Source organism: Ovis aries, chromosome 1 (assembly GCF_016772045.2).
Source record: "Ovis aries strain OAR_USU_Benz2616 breed Rambouillet chromosome 1, ARS-UI_Ramb_v3.0, whole genome shotgun sequence".
NCBI classification, from domain to species: domain Eukaryota; kingdom Metazoa; phylum Chordata; class Mammalia; order Artiodactyla; family Bovidae; genus Ovis; species Ovis aries.
In genome coordinates, this window is record NC_056054.1 from 121,405,473 (window position 1) to 121,422,511 (window position 17,039).

Sequence of the window (17,039 nt, forward strand, 5' to 3'; positions counted from 1 at the left end):
CTTAGAAAGCATCACTATGAACAAAGCTAATGGAGGTGATGGAATTCCAGTGGAGCTCTTTCAAATCCTAAAAGATGATGCTGTGAAAGTGCTGCACTCAATATGCCATCAAATTTAGAAAACTCAGCAGTGGCCACAGGACTGGAAAAGGGCAGTTTTCATTCCAATTCCAAAGAAAGGCAATGCCAAAGAATGCTCAAACTACCGCACAATTACACTCATCTCACACGCTAACAAAGTAATGCTCAGGATTCTCCAAGCCGGGCTTCAGCCATACGTGAACCGTGAACTTCCAGATGTGCAAGCTGGTTTTAGAAATGGCAGAGGAACCAGAGATCAAGTTGCCGACATCTGCTGGATCATAGGAAAAGCAAGAGAGTTCCAGAAAAACATCTATTTCTGCTTTATTGACTATGCCAAAGCCTTTGACTGTGTGGATCACAACAAACTGTGGAAAATTCTGAAAGAGATGGGAATACAGACCACCTGACCTGCTTTTTCAGAAACCTATATGCAGGTCAGGAAGCAACAGTTAGAACTGGACATGGAACAACAGACTGGTTCCAAATAGGAAAAGGAGTACGTCAAGACTGTATATTATCACCTGTTTATTTAACTTATATGCAGAGTACATCATGAGAAACGCTGGACTGGAAGAAGCACAAGCTGGAATCAAGATTTCCAGGAGAAATATCAATAACCTCAGATATGCAGATGACACCACCCTTATGGCAGAAAGTGAAGAGGAACTAAAAAGCCTCTTGATGAAAGTGAAAGAGGAGAGTGAAAGAGTTGGCTTAAAGCTCAACATTCAGAAAACTAAGATCATGGCATCTGGTCCCATCACTTCATGGAAAATAGATGAGGAAACAGTGGAAACAAATGTCAGACTTTATTTTTGGGGGCTCCAGAATCACTGCAGATGGTGACTGCAGCCATGAAATTAAAAGACGTTTACTCCTTGGAAGAAAAGTTATGACCAACCTAGATAGTATATTGAAAAGCAGAGACCTTAATTTGCCAACAAAGATCCATCTAGTCAAGGCTATGGTTTTTCCAGTGGTCATGTATGGATGTGAGAGTTGGACTGTGAAGAAAGCTGAGCACCAAATAATTGAACTCTGGTGTTGGAGAAGACTCTTGAGAGTCCCTTGGACTGCAAGGAGATCCAACCAGTCCATTCTGAAGGAGATCAACCCTGGGTGTTCTTTGGAAGGAATGATTATAAAGCTGAAACTCCAGTACTTTGGCCACCTCATGCAAAGAGTTGACTCATTTGAAAAGACTCTGATGCTGGGAGGGATTGGGGGCAGGAGGAGAAGGGGACGACTGAGGATGAGATGGGTGGATGGCATCACCAACTCGATGAACCTGAGTCTGAGTGAACTCCAGGAGTTGGTGATGGACAGGGAGGCCTGGCGTGCTGCGATTCATGGGGTCACAATGAGTCAGACACGACTGAGCAACTGAACTGACTGACTGACACAGAAGCTCTGAGCGATGAAGCCTTGTCTCTGACGCTGGACTGAATTCTCCTCAGGAGGCCAAGGATCCCGGCATCTTTGCGTGATTCAGCAACAACCTTTCAGTAGTATACTCATATATGGGCTTCCCAGACAGCACTGGGGGTAAAGCACCTGCCTGCCAATGCAGGAGACATAAGGGATGTGGCTTCGATCCCTAGATTGGGAAGATCCCCTAAAGGGCACGGCAACCCACCCCAGTCCTCCTGCCTGGAGAATCCCATGGACAGAGGAGCCTTGCAGGCTACAGTCCATGGAGTCACAAAGGGTCAGACACGCCTGAAGCAACTTAGCATGCATACTCATATACTACCCCACACTACACCACATACACTGCACCATACACTCATACCACAGTGGAAAAAAACAGCTATTACTACAACCGCAATATGGATAAATCTCACACACATAATGTGGAGGGAAAGAAACCAGACTCAAGAGTCCTTTAGGAGAGTCCAACGTAGATGAAGTTCAAACACAGGAAAACTGTGTGTTGGGAGTCAGAAGAACTGCCTTTGGAAGCTGGGTATTGTCTGGAAAGGGTGGAAGGAGCCCTTAGGATGGTGGAAATATTCTATAGCTTGAGTGGGGTGGTGGCACATGGTGGGTATACTCACCTTGACAAAGTCTTAATTAAGGTTTGTTTCCTTTACTGCATGTTTTACTCCAGTTAAAAAAAAAGAAGCAAAAGTATTAATTTAAAAAATACAGAGTCAGATTCAATAGGTATTGTATGGGGTCCAGAGATCTGAATTTTTAACAAAGTTTGCCAAGGTAACATAATGCTGGCAGTCCAGGGCAGTCCCCACCTTGGACAAGAGATAAGGCTGGTGTAGTGCCCTGGTTAATGCATAAGACAGAATGGCTTGAACCACACCCCAATGGATGATCAGTTGATGAGAAGGTTCTTACAAGAACTTCAAGCTGATAAATCTAGCTGCATAAGTGTAAAGATAATAGGTGAATTTAATATACATGAAGAGGCACCAATAGACTCAGATAAGTGACCTCAGAGTTCCCTAAGCTGTGAAGCTCTGGCTTCACAGACTCCAACTCCTCCAGCTCTCCCTTCCCGCTTCTAGCATTTATGGGCAGGCCCACCTGGTGTTTCCAGTAGTTGGACCATAAAGAAGGCTGAGCACTGAAGAATTGATGCTTTCAAAGTGTAGTGCTAGAGAAGATGCTTGAGAGTCCCTTGGACTGCAAGGAGATCACACCAGTCCATCCTAAAGGAAATAGTCACTGGAAGGACTGATACTGAAGCTGAAGCTCCAATACTTTGGCCACCTGATGCAAAGAGCCAACTCATTGGAAAAGACCCTGATGCTGAGAAAGATTGAAGGCAGGAGGAGAAGGAGGTGACAGAGGATGAGATGGTTGGATGGCATCACCAACTCACTGGACATGAGTTTTGTTTTTTGAGTAAACTCTGGGAGACAGTGAAGGACAGGGAAGCCTGGTGTGCTGCAATCCTCGCAGTAGCAAAGACTCAGACATGACTGAGCGACTGAACAGCCTGGTGTCTGTGACAGATTAGGAGTGTGACAGTTAGGACCCCTGCAGATGCCCATGTGGCTGCCTGAGGCCACACCCCGCCAGGGGGCCCCATAGCCTTTTGGCCATTTTGAAGACTGCCCAGTCTCCTCTCAGCTGCATACAGAGCTCAGCTACATACAACTCTGAACAGCTTGTTGCTGGAGACCCCTCCTAAATCATGGTGCTTTCTTAACTACTGCAGGTTTGGGCAGAGTCACACAAGAAAAGGGGGCAAAGGAAGAGATGAAAGTTCAGGGACACAAAGGCACGTATTTTGGCCAGTCCTGACTTGTTCCACAGCTTCTAAACCTCTTATTTTTATAGTGGTTACACTAAGCTCAGTCAAGCCTGAGGTAAGTTTTGCAGAGTCAGGCCATTTTGTTTCTCCTTCTCTCTTGTGTCTCTAACCTCCAGAATCCTCTTATAACTCTATGCTGAACGGGGCCAAGATCCCCAAGGAAATGCACTTTGACCAAGAGCTCTGTGCCTGGGACCCACCGCTTTCTATGGCATCTGGAGAACAGCTACCCTGAACAGGTCTCTCTGCCTCGCTGCTCTGTCTCTTTCATGGTCTCAAACTCAGGCCAGTGTTTTCCCTTGAAATTGTTCTCTGTTTTTCCTGAACCCTGGAAGCTCCTTCTTAAGGAGAAACAAAAAGGGAGAGAGGAGCAACTCATCTTTTAAAACCTAAAAATGGCCTGTGTCATCCAGCCAGGTAAACACTTCACCTTCTTAACAGGTTCCTTCCCAGAACTGGAACTGGGACTTAACACAGGACCTGGAAGGTGGAATGATGGTCTGCAAGGCACAACGCCCACAGCCCAGAAGGTAGTGATGAAAGCCGCCTTTGTACATTGCCCACCCATGTGATCAGCAAACAGAATTGTTCCGACGCAGCTTGGGCGCTGATCTGAAGGCTGTCAGGCATTTTAGAAGAATCAGCCAGCTGCCACGACTGCCCATAAAAGATTTTTGCATATCCAGTGTTGCCTCACCTTAAATTGCTCTAAAAAAAAATTTTTTTTTCTGTCTCCGTCTGTGGTAAATGAGGGGTTTACAGGAACATGGCGGGAGTGACTAGGACGCCTTGCTGCCTGATTTTATTACTTTAATGTGCTTCAATGCCAGTATGTGCCAGCAAAAATAAAGGCAAAGATACGCCATCTCTACCGCCCATTACTGGGCAACACCAAGGGAGTATCGCCCTGGTCATGGTCATTATCAGACGAGACGATGGGATCAACACAGGCATTAGGGGTGAAAACCTGACATGGCTGCCATAATTAGGACGTTTTATCATATGCAGTTTTATTTTCCGATGCTGATAATTCTCTCAGGCTAATTACACACTGGGCTAAGTTTTCTCAGCAGAGTTCTCAGCCTACAGGGAAATTTTTGTATGTATAAATTGCTGATAAAATCAAATTAGGCAGTTTGAGAGATCAGAGTGTCTTTTTGTTTCCAGTGAAGACCCAAGCACTTGGATAACCCAGATTCATAGGTCCACCTTTTGAAATACAACATTTCTGAGTGCCTATGATGATGGTCATTCTCAAAAGAAAAGCACTGATGCCTCTGACATGTTCTGAGAAATCTCGTCTGCCCCGGAACCTGTTTGCGGCACTGGAGGATGTTAGTAATTCTGCTGAGTCCTGGCCTGGGCCCACCTCCCACCTCACAGCCCAAGCTGTAAAGGTTCAAATGTCGCTACAAAGGTCAGCAGGTCTTCAGACCGGAACCTACTCTCACCTACTCTTTGCACACTTAACTCCATGTAGAATTTGTGGAGGAGCATTTTGTTAAATTTCCTTTCAGTGCTTTTTGCTTCCGGCCAATGACCTTTCCAAGGCTGGGCTGGAGGGACACGTAAGGTACACCAGTCACCCCCACCTGCCACTAAAGTCACTCCTACTCCCCACGGCCTGTGAGGGACTGCCCCCCACCCCTGACAAATGGGTGATGACCCTCTGGTGGTTCCAGATTACCCTTACCGGACCCTCCAGCTGAATCCCACCTTCAGGGTCTCTTTCTAGAAAATTCCATGAGGGCCTAAAAGGTAAACACATTCTGCAAAGGAAGCATTTTTCCTTACTCCATGTAAAGATCATGAAAAAACAATTGGAGGAGACTTCCCTGGTGGGACAATGGATGAGAATCCACCTGCCAATGCAGGGGGACATGGGTTTGATCCCTGGTCCAGTAAGATCCCACATGCTTCAGAGCAACTCAGCTCGTGTGCTACAGCTACTGAGCCCATGTGCAGCAACTACTGAAGCCCGTGCACCTAGGACTGTGCTCTACAACAAAGAGTAGCCCCTACTCGTTGCACCTAGAGAGAACCTGCCCACAGCAACGAAGACCTAGTGCAGCCAAAATCAATTAACTATTAAAAGAAAAAAAAAAAACAGTTCGACGGTGGAGGGAAGATAAAGGAAGAGGCAATAAACTGGAAGTACTCTGCCCCCTTTCTGACCACTGGTTTTCAACCAAGAAGATGAGAGTGAAAAGTGTTAGTTGCTCAATCATGTCTAATTCTCTGTGACCCCATGGACAGTAGAGCCCACCTGGTTCCTCTGTCCATGGAGTTCTCCAGACAAGAAGAGAATTTTCATCCCATGTGCAGGAAAGTGTTCTTGTCCCTGTAGAAACGCGGGAGGGATCCGGGGGGTCAAAGAGCTAACGTAATCAACTCCATCCCAGGGATCCAGAGAAAATCAGTGAGTAATGATAGACGGTGTTCCCAACATTCTGGGGAAGGTCTTGCTGTTTAGTTGCTCAGTCATGCTCAGCTCTTTGCGACCTCATGGACTATAGCCCACCAGGCTGAATAAAAGAGCTGCTGATCTGAGGAGGTGAAGGTCAGAAGACCGTTTGATGTGGGAGGCCACAGGCAACCACGAAGAACAGCGCTCACCCAAGAAGAACGATGTGGTCAAAGGGCTGGTCAGGACTCTCTTCTGTTGGCAGCTGCCCCCGTGGAAGGCTGGAGACAACACAGCCAGAGGAACAGCTGCAGCCAGCCGGATGAGAGCCGACTCTCCGCTCCAAGACCTGCCTGCACACTCCCACGAACTCCTCCAGGGTCCTCTGCAAGAAGCCTGATGGCCCCATGTGCTTTGCGGCCTGGTAATCAAACCCACCTTGCAAGGCCAATGGCAGAGATCCTGCCTCAGAGCTGGACAGGCAGCCCTCCCATGTCCACGGTTCCTGCACACACACCATCTTATGACTGACGCCAGGGGTGGCTGAGCACCCCTCCTGGAAGGTGGGAGCTATAAACTCAACCCCAGGAGGGTGGGAGGGTGAGCTTGGGGTGCTGGTAAAGAGAAACGTGGGTGCAGTTCTGCACGTGCACCCCTAGGGCCCAGCCTGAACACACCATGTCCACCTGCCACTAGGAGCGACAGGTGGGAGATGCTCCTCCTAGGTCTTTCCTTGCTCCCAGGGAAGTAGGTGGGAGCTCCAGGATCTCCCTAACCATCCACACAGCCAGTGTCTAGAGCCAGGGACCTGTCTTCCTTCAGCCAAGGGTCCCGCAGGACACGGCGGAGTTCCAGGCCCACAGTAAACACTCCATGTGTGAAACACTAAGGGCCTGAATCCCATGGCTCCAGGCACCTGAAGCCTGGACCACTTCACAAAGTGCCTCCCAGGCCTGCCTTCCTCTTTCTTCTCAAGGCCAGTGTCCATGAACTCTTGATTTTTTAAAAAAGCTCACAAAGACAAGGTGCTGAAAAGGAAGACCTTGTGTACTCCTGAATCTTCAGAGCTTCCTAAGGGACAAATTTTCTTCTTAGGAATGGAGGAAAATTCTCCCATTTTTGAGCCATACGTTTATGACAATTCTACAAAATTGCATGTAACTTTATATTTTAAAAAGATACAGTTTTGCAAATATTTGTAAGTACATATATTACAAATATTCCGCTTGCTTGATTTTGAATTATAGATGTCTAATATTTTGGTTTTGGGGGGTTATGTTTTATTATACTTTGTTAAAAAAAGAAAAATTGTACATTTTTAGAATGTTTGTATGAATAAATTTATGTACTGGAAATAAAAATTTTAAAAAGGAAAAGAAGCTCACAATGTCTCGTGATTAAGAGATCACCCAAGGAGAGCAGCATTCAACAGGAGCCGAACAGAAGAAAAGGAGAGGCAGGAGCGGGGAGGGGAGACAGAGAGGAGGGAGGGGTGGGGGAGAAAGAAGGAAAAAGACAGGGGAGGGAAGTGGGAGAGGATCAGAACATGAGGCACTCAGGTCATAGGCAGCAAAGTCTTCCCAAAACCTCTTGGACTTGAGGTATGACTTAAAATGCAAAATTTAAATCAATCTGAAACTTCTTGGTTTTGAATAATCTGTACGTTTGACAAAATGTATATGCAATTCTTCCTGTTTGCCAGACACCTTGAAGTTTCTGTTTTGAGCAACATGAAATCTCTCAGAGGCAATGCAATCCAGGAGGACGGGTGTGGGGCCAGGGAGGGCCAATGTGAACTTGGGTCCCACTCCTTACTAATCGAGTGGCCTCAGGCAAACTATTTGTTCTCCCCAAGTCTCATTTTCTCCATTTAAAAGCCAAGATGAGAATTCCTACGCCTTGGAGGATCTCTGGGTGCTACACACTGGAGTCTCCTGGGCACCCAATAAAGGCGGCTATTAAAATTATTATTACTGTCATCATTCCTCTTCTAGATCTGCAGGGCCCAGAACAATTAGGGAATTTAGGGTACTTTATAACAAGGCTCAATTAGTGTGGTTTTCATGCCAAACTGTATAGGCCTTAATGAAGTACTGATTTTTTTTTTGCGTCCCCCAAATCTAACGCCTCCTATATCTATCCCAAGTGAAAATTAACAACTGAAGTTGCTTTCTTAATTGCAAAAACAAACAGATCCTCAGCCAGGAGGCAAAACAGCAGAGCCCCGGCCTGGCATTTGCATCTGGGAGTTACCCCAGCCTCTTAGGGAAAAGTCCAGAGGAAAAGGCATGTGGAGAGCTGGGGGCACCTGACTGACAGCAGGGCTGATAAGCCCCAGGGAAACTGCTTCCTTTTCAAGAAATAATGCCGCAGGCCTCCATCATTTATCCACCATCATCTGGGCTTCCCTGGTGGCTCAGAGGGTAATCAATCTGCCTGCCATGCAGGAGACCTGGGTTCGATCCCTGGGTCCGATCCCTGGGTCCAGAAGATCCCCTGGAAAAGGAAATGGCAACCCACTCCAGTATTCTTTCCTGGAGAATCCTATGGCCAGAGGAGCCTGGTGGGCTACAGCCCATGGGGTCGCAAAGAGTCAGATACTACTGAGCAGCTAACACTTTCATCTGAGGGAGGGTGAGTTTCATATAATGAGGGAAGAAGGCAATCCCTCCCCCATCAGGACTTGGTGTTCAACATGCTGGAACTGCAGATCCACGTGGAAAAAGGCTATTTTAACCAAGCAGAGGAGAAACAAGGAAGTCCATCTCTTCCTTATCAAACTAGAATGTTTTGGAAGCAAGAAGTAAGTAAGTAAAGTCACTCAATCATGTCCGACTCTTTGCAACCCCAGGGACTGTAGCCCACCAGGCTCCTCTGTCCATGGGATTTTCCAGGCAAGAATACTGGAGGGGTTGCCATTTCCTCCTCCAGGGGATCTTCCCAACCCAGGTCTCCAGCATTGTAGGCAGACGTTTTACCATCTGAGCCACCAGGGAAGCCCTTTGGAAGCAAATGTGCCGCCCCCAAATCAGCAATTTTGAAGGTGATCTCTAAAAAGTAACACTTCTTAAAGCCCTATTCTGACTTCAAGTCTTTCCAAACTATTTATAGACATGGGCTTCAATACTCTCAATGGAAACAGTGACAGGTTTTATTTTCTTGGGCTCTAAAATCACTGTGGATGGTGACTGCAGCCAAGAAATTAGAAGATGCTTGCTCCTTGGAAGAAAAGCTATGACAAACCTAGACAAGCGTATTAAAAAGCAGAGATGTCACTCTGCGGGCAAAGGTCCGTCTAGTCAAAGCTATGGTTTTTCCAGAAGTCATGTACGGATGTACGTGTTAAAACATAAAGAAGGCTGAGCACTGAAAAACTGATGCTTTGAAACTGTGGTGCTGGAGAAGACTCTTGAGAGTCCCTTGGACTGCAAGATCAAATCAGTCAATGCTAAAGGTAACCTATTCATTGGAAGGACTGATGGTGAAGCTGAAGCTTCAATACTTCGGCCACCTCATACTAAGGGCCAACTCATTAGAAAAGACCTTGATGCTGGGAAAGATTGAGGGCAAGAGAAGAGAGTAACAGAAGATGAGATGCTTGGATGGCATCACCGACTCAATGGACATGAGTCTGAGCAAACTCCAAGAGATGGTGAAGGACAAGAAGCCTGGCATGCTGCAGTCCATGGGGTCACAAAGAGTCGGACACGATTGAGCAACTGAACAACAGATCCTCTCAAACTCCTGTAAGATGTCCTATTTCTACTCCCATTTCACAGATGAAGAAACCAAGGCTCAGAGGGATTAATAAACAACCTGCCCAAAGACCCAAACACGATTAGGTGAATAAAGATCACTCACGTTCTTGTAAACTAGATCCAGTTAACGATCACAACTCCTCTCCAAGCCCTCAAGATGGAAACCAGATCCCCCAACACCACCCTTTTCCCGAACATCACTAGACCCCAACACAGCTTTCTCCTTTGAAATCCTTTTTGCCCAGGTCTCCTAGCCTCCCACCCAGATTCCTGCCGCAGTCTCCAGATGGGTCTCTCCTTCCTGGGATTTCTAGCCCCTCTGATCTTTATTGTACCCTGGACAAGACGAACCCAGATAAAATGCCACTGTCTGGGCTCATTCTGCCGGAATGTTGCCCAAGTGCAGACTCCAGTCATGTTGCTCTCAACAGTGTGTGACATGGGCAGAGCACCTGACCTCCCAGGGTAGCTCTTTGCTCGTTTACAACAGAAGGTTAATTGCACCTGCCCCTCCGTGTCGGGTGAGAATGAATGAGATGTTATACAGAACACACAGGGCAGTGCCAGACATGAGGAAACAATTGATAATCTGTTATGCCTCCCTTCTTTCCTCCTTCGCCTTCCTCCCCTTCTCCTTCCTCCTCTCCATGGTCTAACAGATGCCGGCCAGCAGAGCCAATCATTCCCCTTAAATGCTGTCCTTCAACATCCCACGTCACCTTCCTGTCCATCCCACTACCACCTCTCTCCCACTCAAGTCAGTAAGTTCTCCCAAGCTCTGGACCCTTTTCTGTGACTCTCTGGTCAGTATTTCATTTTGCCTTTTCTGAAGTCCGCTGACCATACTATCCTCGGCTCTGCCTGGTGTTACACCAAACTGTTCCTTCATTATTTCCTATTGGTTCCATTCCTTTCGGGGAAAACCATGCCAGACTCTGTGGAACCAATGATTAACAACAGTGCCTGGGACAGGTTCTTCCCACCCACCACTGACAGCATACACTGCACACGGTCAGGCTGTGGAAGCCATTCCAGGAAAACTCACGTTGAGGAGCCAGTGATCACTGTACTCAGATGTTCTAGGAAGCTCCTTATCACAAGGAGTTCATTGAAATACAGGGGAACCAGTCTCACCCCCAGAAAGGGTTATCAGCAAGCCCAGCCTCACCACCCCTAGTTCTCTCCCCAGGCTGTCTGTCCTGGGGCTTCTTTTTCCTACCACCCAAAAGGCCAAGGGCTGAGTGATCTGGTTTGTTTGGGACTGTGATGATTTTAAAGTTGGAAATCCCTCATCAGCCCCCTCACCAAGTCTCAGGAGTGCTAGGATGGCTGGTCACCCCATTGTCCACTCAGATGACAGCTTTATTTTTTGAGTGGGTCAAAAAAAAGCATTAGTAACAACTTCCGAGTAACCCAGAAGAAGGAAAAGGAGGAAAAGGGGATGACAGAGGATGAGATGGCTGGATGGTATCTTTGACTCGATGGACCTGAGTTTGAGCAAGTTCTGGGAGTTGGTGATGGACAGGGAAGCCTAGTGTGCTGCAGTCCATGGGGTCGCAAAGAGTTGGACACAACTGAACTGAGTAAACTATATGTGGGGCTTTGTTCCTCCCGAACCAGAAAAACTTCAGCACAGATGAACGTAACCCATTGATCAGATTAGGCAGCTGATCCTTGAAAGGTGAGGATCCAAGACTATAGGTCCCTGGAAGGGAGAACAGATGAAGAGAGGTTGAAGTCCATGAGGGGTGGGGAAGGGAGGTGGGAATTTAAGACAATCTTGGCAAACTCCTCAGTAACTCAGGGTCAGCTATTAAAGAAACGGCCTTCCTCCTCCCAGCTGTCAGACCACCTTTGGGAAAGAGAAGCAGTTAAAAATCAAGAGTGCAGTGCAGGTAACAAATATTCCCCCAGAACTGCCCATCTCTGAATGTGATCAGTGCAGAAACACTAACTAGAAAAAGATATATGCACCCCCATGCTCATAACCAAGATATGGAGACAACCAAGTGTCCACTGGCAGATGAATGGATAAAGCAATGTGATATGTATATATTGTGCTCAGTGTGTCCAACTCTTTGTGACCCCAGGGACTCCAGATACATTCCCTTCTCCAGCTACATATATCTTCAGGTGTGTGTGTATATATATATCTTTAGGTAAGTATATCTAGAGAAGGAAATGGCAGCCCACTCCAGTATTCTTGCCTGGAAAATCCCATGGACAGAGGAGCCTGGACGGCTACATACAATCCATGGGGTCACAAGAGTCGGACACGATTGAACGACTATACCACCACTACTATCTCTCTCTATATATATACACACACAATTTAATATTATTAATCTATAAAAAATATTGAAATCTTGCCATTAGTGACAATGGAGATACTTGCCATTACAGACAAAGGAGAGACCTTGAGGGCTTTTGAGGACACAAGAAGACAAACACCTTAAGATCTCATTTCTACATGGGATCTGAAAAAGAAAAACCTCATAGGTTAGTGTTTGGTTGCCAGAGATGGGGAGGGAGGGAGGTGAAATGGGTAAAGGAGGTCGAAAGGTACAAACTTCCATGTATTAAATAAGTCATGGGAATGTAATGAACAGCATGGCAATTATGGCTAATGATACTCTATTGAATATTTGAAAGTTGTTAAGAGAGTAGATCTTAAAAGTTCTTACCACAAGAAAGAAAAAAAATGTTGTAACTCTGTAAGATGATTTATGTTAACTACACTTATTGGGGCGATCATTTTAAAAAATACACAAATGTCATATCATGGTGTTGTACACCTGAAGCTGTATAATGTATGTCAATTATATCTCAATTTTAAAAAATTTAAGAAATAAAACTAAAAAGTAATTAAATCATGGGACTTCCCCAGTGGTCCAGTGATTAAGAATCCGCCTTGCAATGCAGGGGACGTGTGTTCAATTCCTAGTCTGGAACTATGACCCCACATCCCACAGAACAACTAAGCCTGCATGCCACAACGAGACAGTCTGTGCACCACAAGGAAAGATCCCACATGCCGCAACTAAGCCTTGACACAGTCAAATAAATAAATACATTTTTAAAAAATAAAATAAAATAAAAATAAAAAGTAATTAAATCAACAGATCATTGAAAAAACTGCCCTCCATCATGGACACCCTGGATACTGAATTAAGCCTACATTAAACCACAGCCCCTGGAAGAGTCGTTTGTTCAGCATTTCAGTCAGGATCTTCCAGACTCTCAGGTTTAGCCTCTGAAGTTCCAGGTAATTGAGGAAATAGCAAATTGAAATGAAATCAGAACACTCCCACATAAGGATGCTAAGACTCACCTTTCCACAGCATGACATATTACTATACATGAACCTCCTATTTCCTTCTAACGGTGCTTGGTTCAGTAAACTGAGAGGAACTTCCCTGGCAGTCCACTGGTTAAGACTCAGTGCTTCAGCTTCAGGGGGCACAGGTTCGACCCCTGGTTGAGAGAGGAAGACCCTGCATGCCACTCGATGAGGCCAAAAAATAATAAAAAATTATTTTTTTAAAAATGTGCCAGCAGGTCTTGGGCCTACTGAAGTAATTAAAAAAAAAGAAGAAGAAGAAGAAGAGAACTGAGGGGCCTCTGAGAGACTGGACACTAGCAAAAGGTGCTATTCCTTCCTCTTAAATTAGAGGATGAAAACCTTGAATTATTTTCAATATTCTTGCTTAATTGAGGGCTTATTTTTTTTTCTTATAAGATGACCTACCTTATTTGAGAATCATCAGGAAAGAGTTGAGATTGGGAAAAAAAAAAACCTGTAGTGCAGATATATTTATATTGGCATAGTGGTTTCTTAAGATTAACAATCATAACCACCAGGTGCACAAAGAGAGGGAAGTGGGTGGAGTATCACTGAGATCTAAGAAATATAATAATGAAAACCATTTTAAACAGGCAGTGAAAGTCAGGTGACAAACCGACCCCAGAACAGCCCATCTCTAGGTGTGACAGACACTCCAGACTAAAGGGCACCACACAGAGGAGCCAGAAACCATCACCCGCTCATTCTTAAATCCGTAAATTAAGCTCAGCAAAGGCCACGGTTTCTCTTTGACCCTCCATATGACCTTTTGGGTCAAAAAGAATAGCAAAAACTTCTGTCCCAAACAGGAAAGTCTTCTAGGTACCCCTCCCCCTCTCAGGTCAGCAGCTGGAAGAAACCCTGGCAAACCTGAGTGTCCATCTCCCCTGGGGAATTTGGGGCTGAAGTGTTCATCACTCTGTCGTGTCCAACTCTTTGTGACCCCTGGAGACTTGCCTGGGGAATTCTCCAGGCAAGATACTGGAGTGGGTTGGCATTCCCTTCTCCAGGGAATCTTTCCAACCTAGGGATCAAACCTGGGTCTCTTGCATTGCAGGCAGATTCTACCATCTGAGTTACCAGGGAAGCCCCTGGGCCTGAAAAGATCAGTATAATTAGTAAGTGGCAGCTTGGAACTCAGCTCCCATCTCTCACTGTAAAAAAGAAGACATATAACTAGAGGCATCTTCTCAAGACAGTTCACCCAAGGCCCTAAGAGATTCACAGATCCCCAATCTGTCTTTTGTCAATGTCATTACAAACAAAATAGTTGTGTTATGAAATGATGATGTTGATGGTGATGACAGTGGTCTGATAAGATGGTGGTGACGGAAATGGTGATGATTATAGCAACTAACACAGAGCCTTTACTCTTTGCAAGCCCTAGTTCTAAACACTCTACTGATATTAACTCAATACATCCTGACAGCAACTCTATTAGATACATACACTATTACTATCTCAATTAGTTGGTGTGGAAATTGAGATACAGAAAGGATAGCGTAACCTGTCCAAGGTCACACAGCAGGCCTTGAACCCAAGAGTCATCTAGAGTCCATCCTCTTCATCCCATTCTGGACACTGGCTCATGTCCAAATGGAGAGGCTCTAGCTCCCTGGGTCGGCAAGATCCCCGGAGAAGGAAATGACAACCCACTCCAGTATTCCTGCCTGGAGAATCCCATGGACAGCGGAGCCTGGTGGGCTACAGTCCATGGGGTCATAAAGAGTCGGACACAATGGAGCAACTAACACTTTCACTTTCTTTCCAGCTCCAGCAAGACCCCTCCCCAGGATTAATGCCTCTAGGGCCCTGGCTGGGTTACCTGCTTGTTTATCTTACCCCACGTCCTTTCAGGAAGGTGATTTGCAGGAACCCATTATGAAACACACAGCAGAGGGCTGCCCTGGTGGTTCCTGGTACCTGCCTGCCAATGCAGGAATTCGATCCCTGGTCCGGGAAGACCCCACATGCCTCGGGGCAACTAAACCCATGCACAACTGCTGAGCCTGAGCTCTAGAACCTAGGGGGGGACCCCAACAATTGAGCCCAGGGGCCACAATTACTGAAGCCCTCACGCCCTAGAGCTCGTGCTCCACAAGAGAAGTCACCGCAATGAGAAACCCAGGGACCACAACCAGAGAAAAAGCCTGCATAACAAAGACCCAGCACAGCCAAAGATTAAATAAATACATAAAATCTTAAAAACACACAGCAGAACAAGTGCAAAGTGCAAAAGGCAAACAGTGTTGGGACACTGGATAGTCCTGGGGGGACAACTTTGGTGGCCAAGTGGGCTGGGGTGTTGGAGAAACCTCTGGCTGTGTGCTACAACCCTCTCCAGGAAACTTCTGCAAGAAGTCAGCGTGACAATGGGTTTGACACTGCGCGCCCCAGCCCACACGTGGAGCGCAAACCATCTTTCTGCTTGTGAACAACAGAGGTCTCCCTCCTTAGACACACACAGCCGTGCAAGGCTGGCATCGACCTGCGAAAACTGAGGAGTCAAGTCCTGCAAAGCTGTGCTGCAAAGCCCTTCCAGCAGGGCAGGCAGAGCCAAGGTGTGTTGAATCGACTCTAATCCAGCTCATCACAGTCCCTGCAGCATGCTTCATGTCAAGAGTTTGGCTCTGGAATTTTCAAGGCAAGTAAAACCAAATGCCTATTCTTGGCCATAAATAGCTTTCTGTAAACCCACCAGTCCATCCTAAAGAAGATCAGTCCTGAGTGTTCATTGGAAGGACTGATGCTGAAGCTGAAACTCCCAATACTTTGGCCACCTGATGCATAGAACTGAGTCACTGGAAAAGAGCCTGATGCTGGGAAACATTGAGGGCAGGAGGAGAAGGAGACAACAGAGGATGAGATGGTTGGATGGCATCATCGACTCAATGGACATGAGTTTGAGTTAACTCTGGGAGTTAGTGATGGACAGGGAGGCCTGGCATGCTGCAGTCCATGGGGTCACAAAGAGCTGGACACGACTGAGTGACTGAACTGAACTGAAACACAACAGAAAGTGCTGAACACAAAGCATGACACTGCCTACTGTAGAAAAATGATTTTTTAGACTTGTCTTTCTCATGTCAGAGTCCAAGAAGGCACTGGTTAAGGAGGATCAGTAGGCAATCGCAGAAAAAGGCAGGAAAATAACCACCAATTCACTTTCCAAGTAGGTCTTTTGCTGTTGTTGCTGTTATTGTTGTTTAGTCACAAAGTCGTGTCCAACTCTTTTGCAGCCCCATGGACTGCAGTCTGCTAGGCTCCTCCATCCACGGGATTTCCCAGGAAGAATACTGGACTGGGTTGTCATTTCCTTCTCCAGGGGATCTTCCCAGTTCAGGGATTGAGCCTGTGTCTCCTGCACTGGCAGGTGGATTCTTTACCACTGAGCCACAAGGGAAACTCAAGTAGGTCTATGCTTGACCACAAGTCAACCCAGCCATGGCCTGTGGTGACAATGGTGGAATATGAAGAACAAATCTGAAGACTATCTGCTGCTCCAGTAGGCTGGATAATGACCCCTCAAAGATGTCCACATCCTAACACTCAGAACCGGCGAATGGCAACAAGGTTATGAATTTGAGATGGGGAGGTTTCCCTGAGCTGTCAGGTAGGTGGGCCCACTCTGATCACATCCATCCTTAAAAGTGAGAACCTTTTCCAGCTGCCGTCAGCGAAGATTTGACTAGGGAACAGTGGTCAGAGAGATAAACTCGCTGGCTTTGAAGACGGAGGAAGGGGGCCCGAAGTCGAGGAAGGCAGGTGACCTGAAGAAACTGGAAAAAGCACAGATGTGGATTCTCCCCTGAGCCTCCAGAAAGGAGGTCCAGAAGGCACCACCAGTGCCTTAGTTTTAGCCCAGGGAGATGTGTGTCAAACTTTTGACCAATGGAACTGTCAAATAATACATCTGAGTTGGTTAAAGCCACCGAGTGTGTGGTCATTTGTTACAGCAGAAATAGGAAACTAACACAACTGATGATGATTCCGTACGGGAATCCTGAACCTTTTCCTAAGACGATTCGGTGGATCAACCACACGCCAGTCACGCAGAAGGACCCTGAAGCAGGCAGCATGTGGCCTATTTCTGGAAACTTCCTGCATGAGCCTCTCCTCACCACCAAGGATTTACAAGGTTGACAAACAGCCAAGCTAAGACCATAGCCCCTCTGTG

The 17,039-nt window shown here is 46.4% G+C and overlaps 1 protein-coding gene across 1 annotated transcript in view; it reads right to left on the reverse strand.

Moving 5' to 3' along the window:
* CLIC6 (chloride intracellular channel 6) overlaps nt 1-17,039 on the reverse strand; it is a 59,656-nt gene that overhangs the window by 18,605 nt on the left and 24,012 nt on the right. The window lies entirely within an intron of this gene.